Here is a 15,341-nt window from a genome sequence, read left to right as displayed (position 1 = left end):
GAGTCCCTGACCCTCATTGGTGCAAATTAGCCACGCCCCTTCTTCTGATTGGCTGATACGTTAAAGTCCAATATCTTTTGAATGGTTTGACATACAGAGACATGGGTGGTGTCAAATGACTAAGTATCGAGTCCCTGACCCTCATTGGTGCAAATTAGCCCCGCCCCTTCTTCTGATTGGCTGATACGTTAAAGTCCAATATCTTTTGAATTGTTTGACATACAGAGACATGGGTGGTGTCAAATGACTAAGTATCGAGTCCCTGACCGTCATTGGTGCAAATTTGCCCCGCCCCTTCTTCTGATTGGCTGATACGTTAAAGTCCAATATCTTTTGAATGGTTTGACATACAGAGACATGGGTGGTGTCAAATGACTAAGTATGGAGTCCCTGACCCTCATTGGTGCAAATTAGCCACGCCCCTTCTTCTGATTGGCCGATACGTTATAGTCCAATATCTTTTGAATGGTTTGACATACAGAGACATGGGTGGTGTCAAATGACCAAGTATCGAGTCCCTGACCCTCATTGGTGCAAATTAGCCACGCCCCTTCTTCTGATTGGCCGATACGTTATAGTCCAATATCTTTTGAATGGTTTGACATAGAGAGTCATGGGTGGTGTCAAATGAACAAGTATCGAGTCCTTGACCTTCATGGGTGCATCCCGCGATCATCCGGCAGTAGTCCGTGGCACTTCAAAATTTCCCGGGAATTTTGGTCTAGTTATTATTATTATTCCATATTCTTCCGTATAAACTTCGGCGCGTAACTAGTCCCACAGCTTTGAGAAAACGCGAAAAGTAAAAACGTAGAAACGTGCGCCTTAATCGGGAATCGATTGGTATGACTTTTATTAGCGATTGGCGTGCACGTTTTTGCGCAACGTGCACAAACGTGCACTTTTTGCCCCATCCGGAACGCATTGCGTCAACTTTGGGGCCTCACCACTCGCACACCGTTACTCGAAAAATTATGAACCGATTTAGAAAGTTGTAGGCCCTGAATTTAACTACATTCCTGTGGATTTTCAGAACGATGGCACGAATAGTTTTTGCACGAAGTGCAAAAACATTTCCAAATTTCCAAACTAATGGGGACCATGTATTTGTATGGGGCAGCATTTCACACTGTGTGTGGGATGAGGTTAAAAAAAAAAAAATCACCTTTTTTCTGAGTCACCTATCTTTCTCATACTTGCACGTAGAAACGTCATTCAAACTTCAAAACGGAGGAAAACTTCTCTTCTCTCTCCAAACCCGAAACTGTTTTTTCCTAAAATGTACACTTTTCAAGATATGAGCCCTCAAGCGAGGTCTCGAAATCACTTTTTTTCAAATCTAGAGCACGGGAGTCAGTTTGCTAGAGTGTAGTTACACTGAAAAAAAAACATGATTTCTTATTTGTAACTCGAGGTCACGGCCAAACCGTAAAAGGTAGACAGATCATTTTTGGTCAGAATATAGACATAGGTGTTGTGATTTATAAAATGTGACTTTGACAGGCCTGGTGTGCACAAAATTTTAACGGGGGGCCCAACAGACGCGCCAATTCCTGTCTCGCTGTTCATTGACTCCCATGTTAAAAAACATTTTCTTAAAAAAAATCTCATTTTTGTTTTCGAATTGCCGTTACTAACACATTTTAAGGAATATCTGAATGAAAATAAGATTGACAGAATGTTCTGGGTTTTCTGTCTCTCACGATGTTTTCATTTTTCTGCTAAGAGCTACGGTTTGACCGCAAAGTGGAGTGATTTGAGGTTTGTCACAACCGAAAATCTAGCTGTCATTCCCGCTCCCTCTGTATCAGGTTCTTGTTGCCCCTAACAACCAGAGCACAGCTGTGCTGATTAGACTGACCCAGACCTGGTCACATGACACAGTCATTACAGACTTCATGTAATATAACCTGGAAAATGGAGGAATCTGAACCCTGACCTTTTGACCTTACATGATCCCCAGTCCTGCTGGGAACAGGTTCATTGGATATATATGTATATTATTATTATTATACATATAAATATTTACATTTGTATATTATATATACAAATTAGCCCCGCCCCTTCTTCTGATTGGCCGATACGTTATAGTCCAATATCTTTTGAATGGTTTGACATACAGAGACATGGGTGGTGTCAAATGACTAAGTATGGAGTCCCTGACCCTCATTGGTGAAAAATTAGCCCCGCCCCTTCTTCTGATTGGCTGATACGTTAAAGTCCAATATCTTTTGAATGGTTTGACATACAGAGACATGGGTGGTGTCAAATGACTAAGTATCGAGCCCCTGACCCTCATTGGTGCAAATTAGCCACGCCCCTTCTTCTGATTGGCTGATACGTTAAAGTCCAATATCTTTTGAATGGTTTGACATACAGAGACATGGGTGGTGTCAAATGACTAAGTATCGAGTCCCTGACCCTCATTGGTGCAAATTAGCCACGCCCCTTCTTCTGATTGGCTGATACGTTAAAGTCCAATATCTTTTGAATGGTTTGACATACAGAGACATGGGTGGTGTCAAATGACTAAGTATCGAGTCCCTGACCCTCATTGGTGCAAATTAGCCACGCCCCTTCTTCTGATTGGCTGATACGTTAAAGTCCAATATCTTTTGAATGGTTTGACATACAGAGACATGGGTGGTGTCAAATGACTAAGTATCGAGTCCCTGACCCTCATTGGTGCAAATTAGCCCCGCCCCTTCTTCTGATTGGCTGATACGTTAAAGTCCAATATCTTTTGAATGGTTTGACATACAGAGACATGGGTGGTGTCAAATGACTAAGTATCGAGTCCCTGACCCTCATTGGTGCAAATTAGCCCCGCCCCTTCTTCTGATTGGCTGATACGTTAAAGTCCAATATCTTTTGAATGGTTTGACATACAGAGACATGGGTGGTGTCAAATGACTAAGTATGGAGTCCCTGACCCTCATTGGTGCAAATTAGCCACGCCCCTTCTTCTGATTGGCTGATACGTTAAAGTCCAATATCTTTTGAATGGTTTGACATACAGAGACATGGGTGGTGTCAAATGACTAAGTATGGAGTCCCTGACCCTCATTGGTGCAAATTAGCCCCGCCCCTTCTTCTGATTGGCTGATACGTTAAAGTCCAATATCTTTTGAATGGTTTGACATACAGAGACATGGGTGATGTCAAATGAATAAGTATGGAGTCCCTGACCCTCATTGGTGCAAATTAGCCACGCCCCTTCTTCTGATTGGCTGATACGTTAAAGTCCAATATCTTTTGAATGGTTTGACATACAGAGACATGGGTGGTGTCAAATGACTAAGTATGGAGTCCCTGACCCTCATTGGTGCAAATTAGCCCCGCCCCTTCTTCTGATTGGCTGATACGTTAAAGTCCAATATCTTTTGAATGATTTGACATACAGAGACATGGGTGGTGTCAAATGACTAACTATCGAGTCCCTGACCTTCATGGGTGCATCCCGCGATCATCCGGCAGTAGTCCGTGGCACTTCAAAATTTCCCGGGAATTTTGGTCTAGTTAGTGCCACGGCTGCGCCACGTGGCACGCCTCCTCCATTGAGATGCGCAAGCTCAATGGAGGAGGAGTGCCTCGTGCGCAGCACGAGGCACTAATACTATTGCTCAGGCTTATTATTATTTATTATTTATTTATTCCATATTCTTCCGTATAAACTTCGGCGCGTAACTAGTCGCACAGCTTTGAGAAAACTCAAAAAGTAAAAACGTAGAAACGTGCGACTTAATCGGGAATCAATTGGTATGACTTTTATAAGCGATTGGCGTGCACGTTTTTGCGCAACGTGCACAAACGTGCGCTTTTTGCCCCATCCGGAACGCATTGCGTGAACTTTGGGGCCTCACCACTCGCATACCGTTACTCAAAAAATTCTGAACCGATTTAGAAAGTTGTAGGCCCTGAATTTAACTACAGTCCTCTGGATTTTCAGAACGATGGCACGAATAGTTTTTGCACGAAGTGCAAAAACATTTCCAAATTTCCAAACTAATGGGGAACTGTTTTCCCATGCATTTCAATGGCGCCATTCAAAGCGGATGGGAAAATGTTGAGAAAAAAAAGACAAAATTCACCTTTTTTCCAAGTCACGTATCTTTCTCATACTTGCACGTAGAAACGTCATTCAAACTTCAAAACGGAGGAAAACTTCTCTTCTCTCTCTAAACCCCGGACTGTTTTTTCCTAAAATGTACACTTTTCAAGATATGAGCCTTCAAGCGAGGACTGAAAATCACTCTTTGTCAAATCTAGAGTGGAGGTTTTAATTGATCAGAGTGAGCAGAACCTTGAAAAAATGATCATAATTTTTATTTGTAACTCGACCTCACGGCCGAACCGTAAAAGCTGGACAGATAATTTTTGGTCAGAATGTAGACATACATTTTGGTATTCTTAAAATGTGACTTTGACAGGCGTGGTGTGCACAAAATTTAAACGGGGAGACTAAGAGCCATGCCAATTCCTGTCTCCTTCTCCATTCACTGCAATGTTAAAAAAAAAATTCTTCAAAAAAATCTAATTTTTGTTTTCGAATTGCCGTTACTAACACATTTTAAGGAATATCTGAATAAAATTAAGATTGTCAGAATCTTCCGGGTTCTGTCACTCTCACGATGTCTTTGTTTTTCTGCTAGGAGCTACAGTTTGATTACAAGGTGAAGTTATTTGAGGCTTGTCAAATCTGAAGAACTAGCTGAGTCATTCCAATACAATATACACTACCATACTTCCGGGTCATGTGACCCAGAACTAGTCACATGACCCACTCAATGCAGACTTCATAATACTTTACCTTGGATAATGGAGGAATCTGAACCCTGACCTTACATGATCCCCAGTCCTGCTGGGGACAGGTTCATGGGATATATATGTATATTATTATTATTATACATATAAATATTTACATTTGGATATTATATATACATATTAGCCCCGCCCCTTCTTCTGATTGGCCGATACGTTATAGTCCAATATCTTTTGAATGGTTTGACATACAGAGTAATGGGTGGTGTCAAATGACTAAGTATCGAGCCCCTGACCCTCATTGGTGCAAATTAGCCCCGCCCCTTCTTCTGATTGGCTGATACGTTAAAGTCCAATATCTTTTGAATGGTTTGACATACAGAGACATGGGTGGTGTCAAATGACTAAGTATCGAGTCCCTGACCCTCATTGGTGCAAATTAGCCCCGCCCCTTCTTCTGATTGGCCGATACGTTATAGTCCAATATCTTTTGAATGGTTTGACATAGAGTGTCACGGGTGGTATCAAATGACTAAGTATCGAGCCCCTGACCCTCATTGGTGCAAATTAGCCCCGCCCCTTCTTCTGATTGGCTGATACGTTAAAGTCCAATATCTTTTGAATGGTTTGACATACAGAGACATGGGTGGTGTCAAATGACTAAGTATCGAGCCCCTGACCCTCATTGGTGCAAATTAGCCCCGCCCCTTCTTCTGATTGGCCGATACGTTATAGTCCAATATCTTTTGAATGGTTTGACATAGAGTGTCACGGGTGGTATCAAATGACTAAGTATCGAGCCCCTGACCCTCATTGGTGCAAATTAGCCCCGCCCCTTCTTCTGATTGGCTGATACGTTAAAGTCCAATATCTTTTGAATGGTTTGACATACAGAGACATGGGTGGTGTCAAATGACTAAGTATCGAGCCCCTGACCCTCATTGGTGCAAATTAGCCCCGCCCCTTCTTCTGATTGGCTGATACGTTAAAGTCCAATATCTTTTGAATGGTTTGACATACAGAGACATGGGTGGTGTCAAATGACTAAGTATGGAGTCCCTGACCCTCATTGGTGCAAATTAGCCACGCCCCTTCTTCTGATTGGCTGATACGTTAAAGTCCAATATCTTTTGAATGGTTTGACATACAGAGACATGGGTGGTGTCAAATGACTAAGTATGGAGTCCCTGACCCTCATTGGTGCAAATTAGCCCCGCCCCTTCTTCTGATTGGCCGATACGTTATAGTCCAATATCTTTTGAATGGTTTGACATAGAGAGTCATGGGTGGTGTCAAATGACCAAGTATCGAGTCCTTGACCTTCATGGGTGCATCCCGCGATCATCCGGCAGTAGTCCGTGGCACTTCAAAATTTCCCCGGGAATTTTGTCTAGTTTATTTATTATTATTCCATATTCTTCCGTATAAACTTCGGCGCGTAACTAGTTGCGCAGCTTTGAGAAAACTCAAAAAGTAAAAACGTAGAAACGTGCGACTTAATCGGGAATCAATTGGTATGACTTTTATAAGCGATTGGCGTGCACGTTTTTGCGCAACGTGCACAAACGTGCACTTTTTGCCCCATCCGGAACGCATTGCGTGAACTTTGGGGCCTCACCACTCGCATACCGTTACTCGAAAAATTCTGAACCGATTTAGAAAGTTGTAGGCCCTGAATTTAACTACAGTCCTCTGGATTTTCAGAACGATGGCACGAATAGTTTTTGCACGAAGTGCAAAAACATTTCCAAATTTCCAAACTAATGGGGAAGATTTTCCCATGTATTTGTATGGGGCAGCATTTCACACTGTGGGTGTAAAATGTCCGGTGAAGGTTAAAAAAAAAAAAAATCACCTTTTTTCTGAGTCACCTATCTTTCTCATACTTGCACGTAGAAACGTCATTCAAACTTCAAAACGGAGGAAAACTTCTCTTCTCTCTCTAAACCCCAGACTGTTTTTTCCTAAAATGTACACTTTTCAAGATATGAGCCCTCAAGCGAGGACTGGAAATCACTTTTTTGTCAAATCTTCAGTGCGGTTCTAATTGATCAGAGTGCGAGAGACTTTGAAAAAATGACCATAATTTTTATTTGTAACTTGAGCTCACGGCCGAACCGTAAAAGCTAGAAAGATAATCTTTGGTCAGAATGTAGACATAGATGTTGAGATTCAAATAATGTGACTTTGACAGGCGTGGTGTGCACAAAATTTGAACGGGGGAGCCAAGAGTCACGCCAAATCCCGCCTCTGTCTCCATTAAGTCTAATGTTAAAATAAGTTTTCTTCAAAAAAATCTCATTTTTGTTTTCGAATTGCCGTTACTAACACATTTTAAGGAATATCTGAATAAAATTAAGATTGTCAGAATCTTCCGGGTTCTGTCTCTCTCACGATGTCTTTGTTTTTCTGCTAGGAGCTACAGTTTGATTACAAGGTGAAGTTATTTGAGGCTTGTCAAATCCGAAGAACTAGCTGAGTCATTCCAATACAATATACACTACCATACTTCCGGGTCATGTGACCCAGAACTAGTCACATGACCCACTCAATGCAGACTTCATAATACTTTACCTTGGATAATGGAGGAATCTGAACCCTGACCTTTTGACCTTACATGATCCCCAGTCCTGCTGGGGACAGGTTCATGGGATATATATGTATATTATTATTATTATACATATAAATATTTACATTTGTATATTATATATACATATTAGCCCCGCCCCTTCTTCTGATTGGCCGATACGTTATAGTCCAATATCTTTTGAATGGTTTGACATAGAGACTCACGGGTGGTATCAAATGACTAAGTATCGAGCCCCTGACCCTCATTGGTGCAAATTAGCCCCGCCCCTTCTTCTGATTGGCTGATACGTTAAAGTCCAATATCTTTTGAATGGTTTGACATAGAGACTCACGGGTGGTATCAAATGACTAAGTATCGAGCCCCTGACCCTCATTGGTGCAAATTAGCCACGCCCCTTCTTCTGATTGGCTGATACGTTAAAGTCCAATATCTTTTGAATGGTTTGACATACAGAGACATGGGTGGTGTCAAATGACTAAGTATCGAGTCCCTGACCCTCATTGGTGCAAATTAGCCACGCCCCTTCTTCTGATTGGCTGATACGTTAAAGTCCAATATCTTTTGAATGGTTTGACATACAGAGACATGGGTGGTGTCAAATGACTAAGTATCGAGTCCCTGACCCTCATTGGTGCAAATTAGCCCCGCCCCTTCTTCTGATTGGCTGATACGTTAAAGTCCAATATCTTTTGAATGGTTTGACATACAGAGACATGGGTGGTGTCAAATGACTAAGTATCGAGTCCCTGACCCTCATTGGTGCAAATTTGCCCCGCCCCTTCTTCTGATTGGCTGATACGTTAAAGTCCAATATCTTTTGAATGGTTTGACATACAGAGACATGGGTGGTGTCAAATGACTAAGTATGGAGTCCCTGACCCTCATTGGTGCAAATTAGCCACGCCCCTTCTTCTGATTGGCCGATACGTTATAGTCCAATATCTTTTGAATGGTTTGACATACAGAGACATGGGTGGTGTCAAATGACCAAGTATCGAGTCCCTGACCCTCATTGGTGCAAATTAGCCACGCCCCTTCTTCTGATTGGCCGATACGTTATAGTCCAATATCTTTTGAATGGTTTGACATAGAGAGTCATGGGTGGTGTCAAATGACCAAGTATCGAGTCCTTGACCTTCATGGGTGCATCCCGCGATCATCCGGCAGTAGTCCGTGGCACTTCAAAATTTCCCGGGAATTTTGTCTAGTTAGTGCCACGGCTGCGCCACGTGGCACGCCTCCTCCATTGAGATGCGCAAGCTCAATGGAGGAGGAGTGCCTCGTGCGCAGCACGAGGCACTAATACTATTGCTCAGGCTTATTATTTATTATTATTTATTCCATATTCTTCCGTATAAACTTCGGCGCGTAACTAGTTGCGCAGCTTTGAGAAAACTCAAAAAGTAAAAACGTAGAAACGTGCGACTTAATCGGGAATCAATTGGTATGACTTTTATAAGCGATTGGCGTGCACGTTTTTGCGCAACGTGCACAAACGTGCACTTTTTGCCCCATCCGGAACGCATTGCGTGAACTTTGGGGCCTCACCACTCGCATACCGTTACTCGAAAAATTCTGAACCGATTTAGAAAGTTGTAGGCCCTGAATTTAACTACAGTCATCTGGATTTTCAGAACGATGGCACGAATAGTTTTTGCACGAAGTGCAAAAACATTTCCAAATTTCCAAACTAATGGGGAAGATTTTCCCATGCATTTCAATGGCGCCATTATAAGCGGATGGGAAAATGTTGGGAAAAAAAAGACAAAATTCACCTTTTTTCCGAGTCACGTATCTTTCTCATACTTGCACGTAGAAAGGTCATTCAAACTTCAAAACGGAGGAAAACTTCTCTTCTCTCTCTAAACCCCGGACTGTTTTTTCCTAAAATGTACAATTTTCAAGATATGAGCGCTCAAGCGAGGACTGGAAATCACTTTTTTGTCAAATCTTCAGTGCGGTTCTAATTGATCAGAGTGCGAGAGACTTTAAAAAAATGATCATAATTTTTATTTGTAACTCGACCTCACGGCCAAACCGTAAAAGGTAGACAGATCATTTTTGGTCAGAATATAGACATAGGTTTTGTGATTCATAAAATGTGACTTTGACAGGCGTGGTGTGCACAAAATTTGAACGGGGAGACTAACAGCCATGCCAAATCCTGTCTTTCTCTGCATTGACTCCCATGTTAAATGAAGTTTTCTTCAAAAAAATCTCATTTTTGTTTTCGAATTGCCGTTACTAACACATTTTAAGGAATATCTGAATGAAAATAAGATTGACAGAATGTTCTGGGTTCTCCGTCTCTCACGATGTTTTCATTTTTCTGCTAAGAGCTACGGTTTGACCGCAAAGTGGAGTGATTTGAGGTTTGTCACAACCAAAAATCTAGCTGTCATTCCCGCTCCCTCTGTATCAGGTTCTTGTTGCCCCTAACAACCATAGCACAGCTGTGCTGATTAGACTGACCCAGACCTTGTCACATGACACAGTCATTACAGACTTCATGTAATATAACCTGGATAATGGAGAAATCTGAACCCTGACCTTTTGACCTTACATGATCCCCAGTCCTGCTGGGAACAGGTTCATTGGATATATATGTATATTATTATTATTATACATATAAATATTTACATTTGTATATTATATATACATATTAGCCCCGCCCCTTTTTCTGATTGGCCGATACGTTATAGTCCAATATCTTTTGATTGGTTTGACATAGAGACTCACGGGTGGTATCAAATGACTAAGTATCGAGCCCCTGACCCTCATTGGTGCAAATTAGCCCCGCCCCTTCTTCTGATTGGCTGATACGTTAAAGTCCAATATCTTTTGAATGGTTTGACATACAGAGACATGGGTGGTGTCAAATGACTAAGTATCGAGTCCCTGACCCTCATTGGTGCAAATTAGCCACGCCCCCTCTTCTGATTGGCCGATACGTTATAGTCCAATATCTTTTGAATGGTTTGACATACAGAGACATGGGTGGTGTCAAATGACTAAGTATGGAGTCCCTGACCCTCATTGGTGCAAATTAGCCACGCCCCTTCTTCTGATTGGCCGATACGTTATAGTCCAATATCTTTTGAATGGTTTGACATACAGAGACATGGGTGGTGTCAAATGACCAAGTATCGAGTCCCTGACCCTCATTGGTGCAAATTAGCCACGCCCCTTCTTCTGATTGGCTGATACGTTAAAGTCCAATATCTTTTGAATGGTTTGACATAGAGAGTCATGGGTGGTGTCAAATGACTAAGTATCGAATCCCTGACCCTCATTGGTGCAAATTAGCCCCGCCCCTTCTTCTGATTGGCCGATACGTTATAGTCCAATATCTTTTGAATGGTTTGACATAGAGAGTCATGGGTGGTGTCAAATGACTAAGTATCGAGTCCCTGACCCTCATTGGTACAAATTAGCCCCGCCCCTTCTTCTGATTGGCCGATACGTTATAGTCCAATATCTTTTGAATGGTTTGACATAGAGAGTCATGGGTGGTGTCAAATGACTAAGTATCGAGTCCCTGACCCTCATTGGTGCAAATTAGCCCCGCCCCTTCTTCTGATTGGCCGATACGTTATAGTCCAATATCTTTTGAATGGTTTGACATACAGATTCATGGATGATGTCATATTACTAAGTCTGGAGTCCTTGACCCTCATTGGTGCAAATTAGCCCCGCCCCTTCTTCTGATTGGCTGATACGTTATAGTCAAATATCTTTTGAATGGTATGACATACAGAATCATGGATGATGTCATATTAATCAGTATATTAATCAGTATCGAGCCCCGCGATCATCCGGCAGTAGTCCGTGGCACTTCAAAATTTCCCGGGAATTTTGTCTAGTTATTATTATTATTCCATATTCTTCCGTATAAACTTCGGCGCGTAACTAGTTGCGCAGCTTTGAGAAAACTCAAAAAGTAAAAACGTAGAAACGTGCGACTTAATCGGGAATCGATTGGTATGACTTTTATTAGCGATTGGCGTGCACGTTTTTGCGCAACGTGCACAAACGTGCACTTTTTGCCCCATCCGGAACGCATTGCGAGAAGTTTGGGGCCTCACCACTCGCATACCGTTACTCGAAAAATTCTGAACCGATTTAGAAAGTTGTAGGCCCTGAATTTAACTACAGTCCTCTGGATTTTCAGAACGATGGCACGAATAGTTTTTGCACGAAGTGCAAAAACATTTCCAAATTTCCAAACTAATGGGGAAGATTTTCCCATGTATTTGTATGGGGCAGCATTTCACACTGTGGGTGTGAAATGTCCGGTGAAGGTTAAAAAAAAAAAAAAATCACCTTTTTTCTGAGTCACCTATCTTTCTCATACTTGCACGTAGAAACATCATTCAAACTTCAAAACGGAGGAAAACTTCTCTTCTCTCTCTAAACCCCGGACTGTTTTTTCCTAAAATGTACACTTTTCAAGATATGAGCCTTCAAGCGAGGACTAAAAAACCCCCTTTTTCAAATCTAGAGTGGAGGTTCGAATTGATCAGAGTGAGCAGAACCCTGAAAAAATGACCATAATTTTTATTTGTAACTCGACCTCACGGCCGAACCGTAAAAGCTGGACAGATAATTCTTGGTCAGAATGTAGACATACATTTTGGTATTCTTAAAATGTGACTTTGACAGGCGTGGTGTGCACAAAATTTAAACGGGGAGACTAAGAGCCATGCCAATTCCTGTCTCCTTCTCCATTCACTGCAATGTTAAAATTAATTTTCTTCAAAAAAATCTCATTTTTGTTTTCGAATTGCCGTTACTAACACATTTTAAGGAATATCTGAATGAAATTAAGATTGTCAGAATCTTCCGGGTTCTGTCTCTCTCACGATGTCTTTGTTTTTCTGCTAGGAGCTACAGTTTGATTACAAGGTGAAGTTATTTGAGGCTTGTCAAATCCGAAACACTAGCTGAGTCATTCCAATACAATATACACTACCATACTTCCGGGTCATGTGACCCAGAACTAGTCACATGACCCACTCAATGCAGACTTCATAATACTTTACCTTGGATAATGGAGGAATCTGAACCCTGACCTTACATGATCCCCAGTCCTGATGGGGACAGGTTCATGGGATATATATGTATATTATTATTATTATTATTATACATATAAATATTTACATTTGTATATTATATATACATATTAGCCCCGCCCCTTCTTGTGATTGGCCGATACGTTATAGTCCAATATCTTTTGAATGGTTTGACATACAGAGACATGGGTGGTGTCAAATGACTAAGTATCGAGCCCCTGACCCTCATTGGTGCAAATTAGCCCCGCCCCTTCTTCTGATTGGCTTATACGTTAAAGTCCCATATCTTTTGAATGGTTTGACATACAGAGACATGGGTGGTGTCAAATGACTAAGTATCGAGTCCCTGACCCTCATTGGTGCAAATTAGCCACGCCCCTTCTTCTGATTGGCCGATACGTTATAGTCCAATATCTTTTGAATGGTTTGACATACAGAGACATGGGTGGTGTCAAATGACTAAGTATCGAGTCCCTGACCCTCATTGGTGCAAATTAGCCCCGCCCCTTCTTCTGATTGGCCGATACGTTATAGTCCAATATCTTTTGAATGGTTTGACATAGAGAGTCATGGGTGGTGTCAAATGACTAAGTATCGAGTCCCTGACCCTCATTGGTGCAAATTAGCCCCGCCCCTTCTTCTGATTGGCTGATACGTTAAAGTCCAATATCTTTTGAATGGTTTGACATAGAGAGTCATGGGTGGTGTCAAATGACTAAGTATCGAGTCCCTGACCCTCATTGGTGCAAATTAGCCCCGCCCCTTCTTCTGATTGGCTGATACGTTAAAGTCCAATATCCTTTGAATGGTTTGACATACAGAGACATGGGTGGTGTCAAATGACTAAGTATGGAGTCCCTGACCCTCATTGGTGCAAATTAGCCCCGCCCCTTCTTCTGATTGGCCGATACGTTATAGTCCAATATCTTTTGAATGGTTTGACATACAGAGACATGGGTGGTGTCAAATGACTAAGTATCGAGTCCTGACCCTCATTGGTGCAAATTAGCCACGCCCCTTCTTCTGATTGGCTGATACGTTAAAGTCCAATATCTTTTGAATGGTTTGACATACAGAGACATGGGTGGTGTCTAGAGATGCACCGATCGATCGGCCCCCGATCGGGATCGGGCCGATAATGGCCCTATCGGCTTTGATCGGAGATCGGAAAATAATAGTTCAGAGCGGCCGATCTGATGGCGTTTACAACAACAAACCCCCGCCCGCGCGGGCGTTCCCGCATCTCAGACCAAGCGGTCCTGAGGAGGCTTCGGCCTCGCCGGTGCGGGAGTTTTACAATGTCTGAAAAGGACAACAAATTTGCAGTTTGCAAAGTGTGTCCAAAGGAGATACCATGAGGAGGAATGTTACAAAAGAATTTCAACACAACGAAGCTGATAAGACATTTGAAAGTTCTTCACACGGAGTATATTGAGTTTTCAAAGTTGGCTGCAGCAGAAAAAAGGGAGAGAAAAAAAGGAGCGCGCAATAACGCGCTCAGCTGCAACACCTCTAACAGAGACTTATAAACGACAGGAAGAAAAATAAAGAACTACATCGTAAGGTAATGAATTCATATGCTTTGCTCATCAACCGTTTTCAGTTGTAGAAGAGCGGGTTTAAACACGTTTGCAGCTTGGATCCTGGTGCGCGCTGCTGCGTCGTAAATATTTCACTGATGAAATCCTGTCGGAGTTTTACCAGACTATTTGCAGTCCAAAGCCTCACGCAGGACGACAGTCGTGTCAGTCGCTTCACGAGTGACATGTGGAGCTCTAGTGTGAAGAGTTTTGCTTCACTCACAAGAGTTTCCTCACACGCAGCTGATGCTACCGATAAAGCTTTCACAAAGCTTAATAATTCATAATTCATTTTTATTTTAAGATTTAATTCCTCTTTTCACAGGAAAACTAAGGTTTATAGTTTACAACTTGTGTCAACTTTTAGAGAGTGACATGTCTGCTGTTGTCTGTGTTGGTCACATGTACATAATTATTACCACAGGAAAGCTGAAGCTACTAAACTACACTTACTCTTTTGTAAGCCGAGTTTACACATAATCTCCTAATTTGTATACCTAATAATACAATGTCAGTGTCGTGTATATGAGACAACAATATTGGCGAATTTATGGATTTCACGCTGTGATCGGTGATCGGCAAAATCGGGATCGGCCGATACTGGTTTTCGAGATCGGTGATCGGTGATCGGCCCTCAAAATCCTGATCGGTGCATCTCTAGTGGTGTCAAATGACTAAGTATCGAGTCCCTGACCCTCATTGGTGCAAATTAGCCCCGCCCCTTCTTGTGATTGGCCGATACGTTTTAGTCCAATATCTTTTGAATGGTTTGACATACAGAGACATGGATGATGTTATATATATATATATATATATATATATATATATATATATATATATATATATATATATATATGTATGTATCTTCCTCCTCCTCTTCCTCCTCATCCTCTTCCTCTTCTTCTTCTTCCTCCTCCTCTTCTTATATTATTATATATATATATATATATTATATTTTTTTGATACATAGAAAACTGCAAATCATTGAGGCTCTCACAAAAAAGATTCTATGCCGCTAATACCGGGAAAAAAAATACAGATAATAATTTCTGCACAGCACAGGCTCGAACCCTCAGCCTCTGAGATCAGGAACAGCAACACTACTGTTGAGCCACCAGTCCGCTCTGCTCTAACTGACTGACTGAGTCTCTAGATGGACAATGCCACCTTTTCTAAGTTGCAATATATAGAGTTACCCGCAAAGAGTGGCAAAGAGCCTGCTTTCATAGAATTAAATATTAATATTTCAGCAATACACCACGACCAGCTGTCATTCGTATTTAAGTTTTTCTCAGAATTCTGAGATAATTATCTGGTTAACTAAGAAAAAACAGAGCA

Source organism: Cololabis saira, unplaced genomic scaffold, assembly GCF_033807715.1.
Source record: "Cololabis saira isolate AMF1-May2022 unplaced genomic scaffold, fColSai1.1 scf086, whole genome shotgun sequence".
NCBI lineage: Eukaryota > Metazoa > Chordata > Actinopteri > Beloniformes > Belonidae > Cololabis > Cololabis saira.
The sequence above is the reverse complement of the archived record's forward strand: the minus strand, read 5'-3'. Positions refer to the sequence as shown.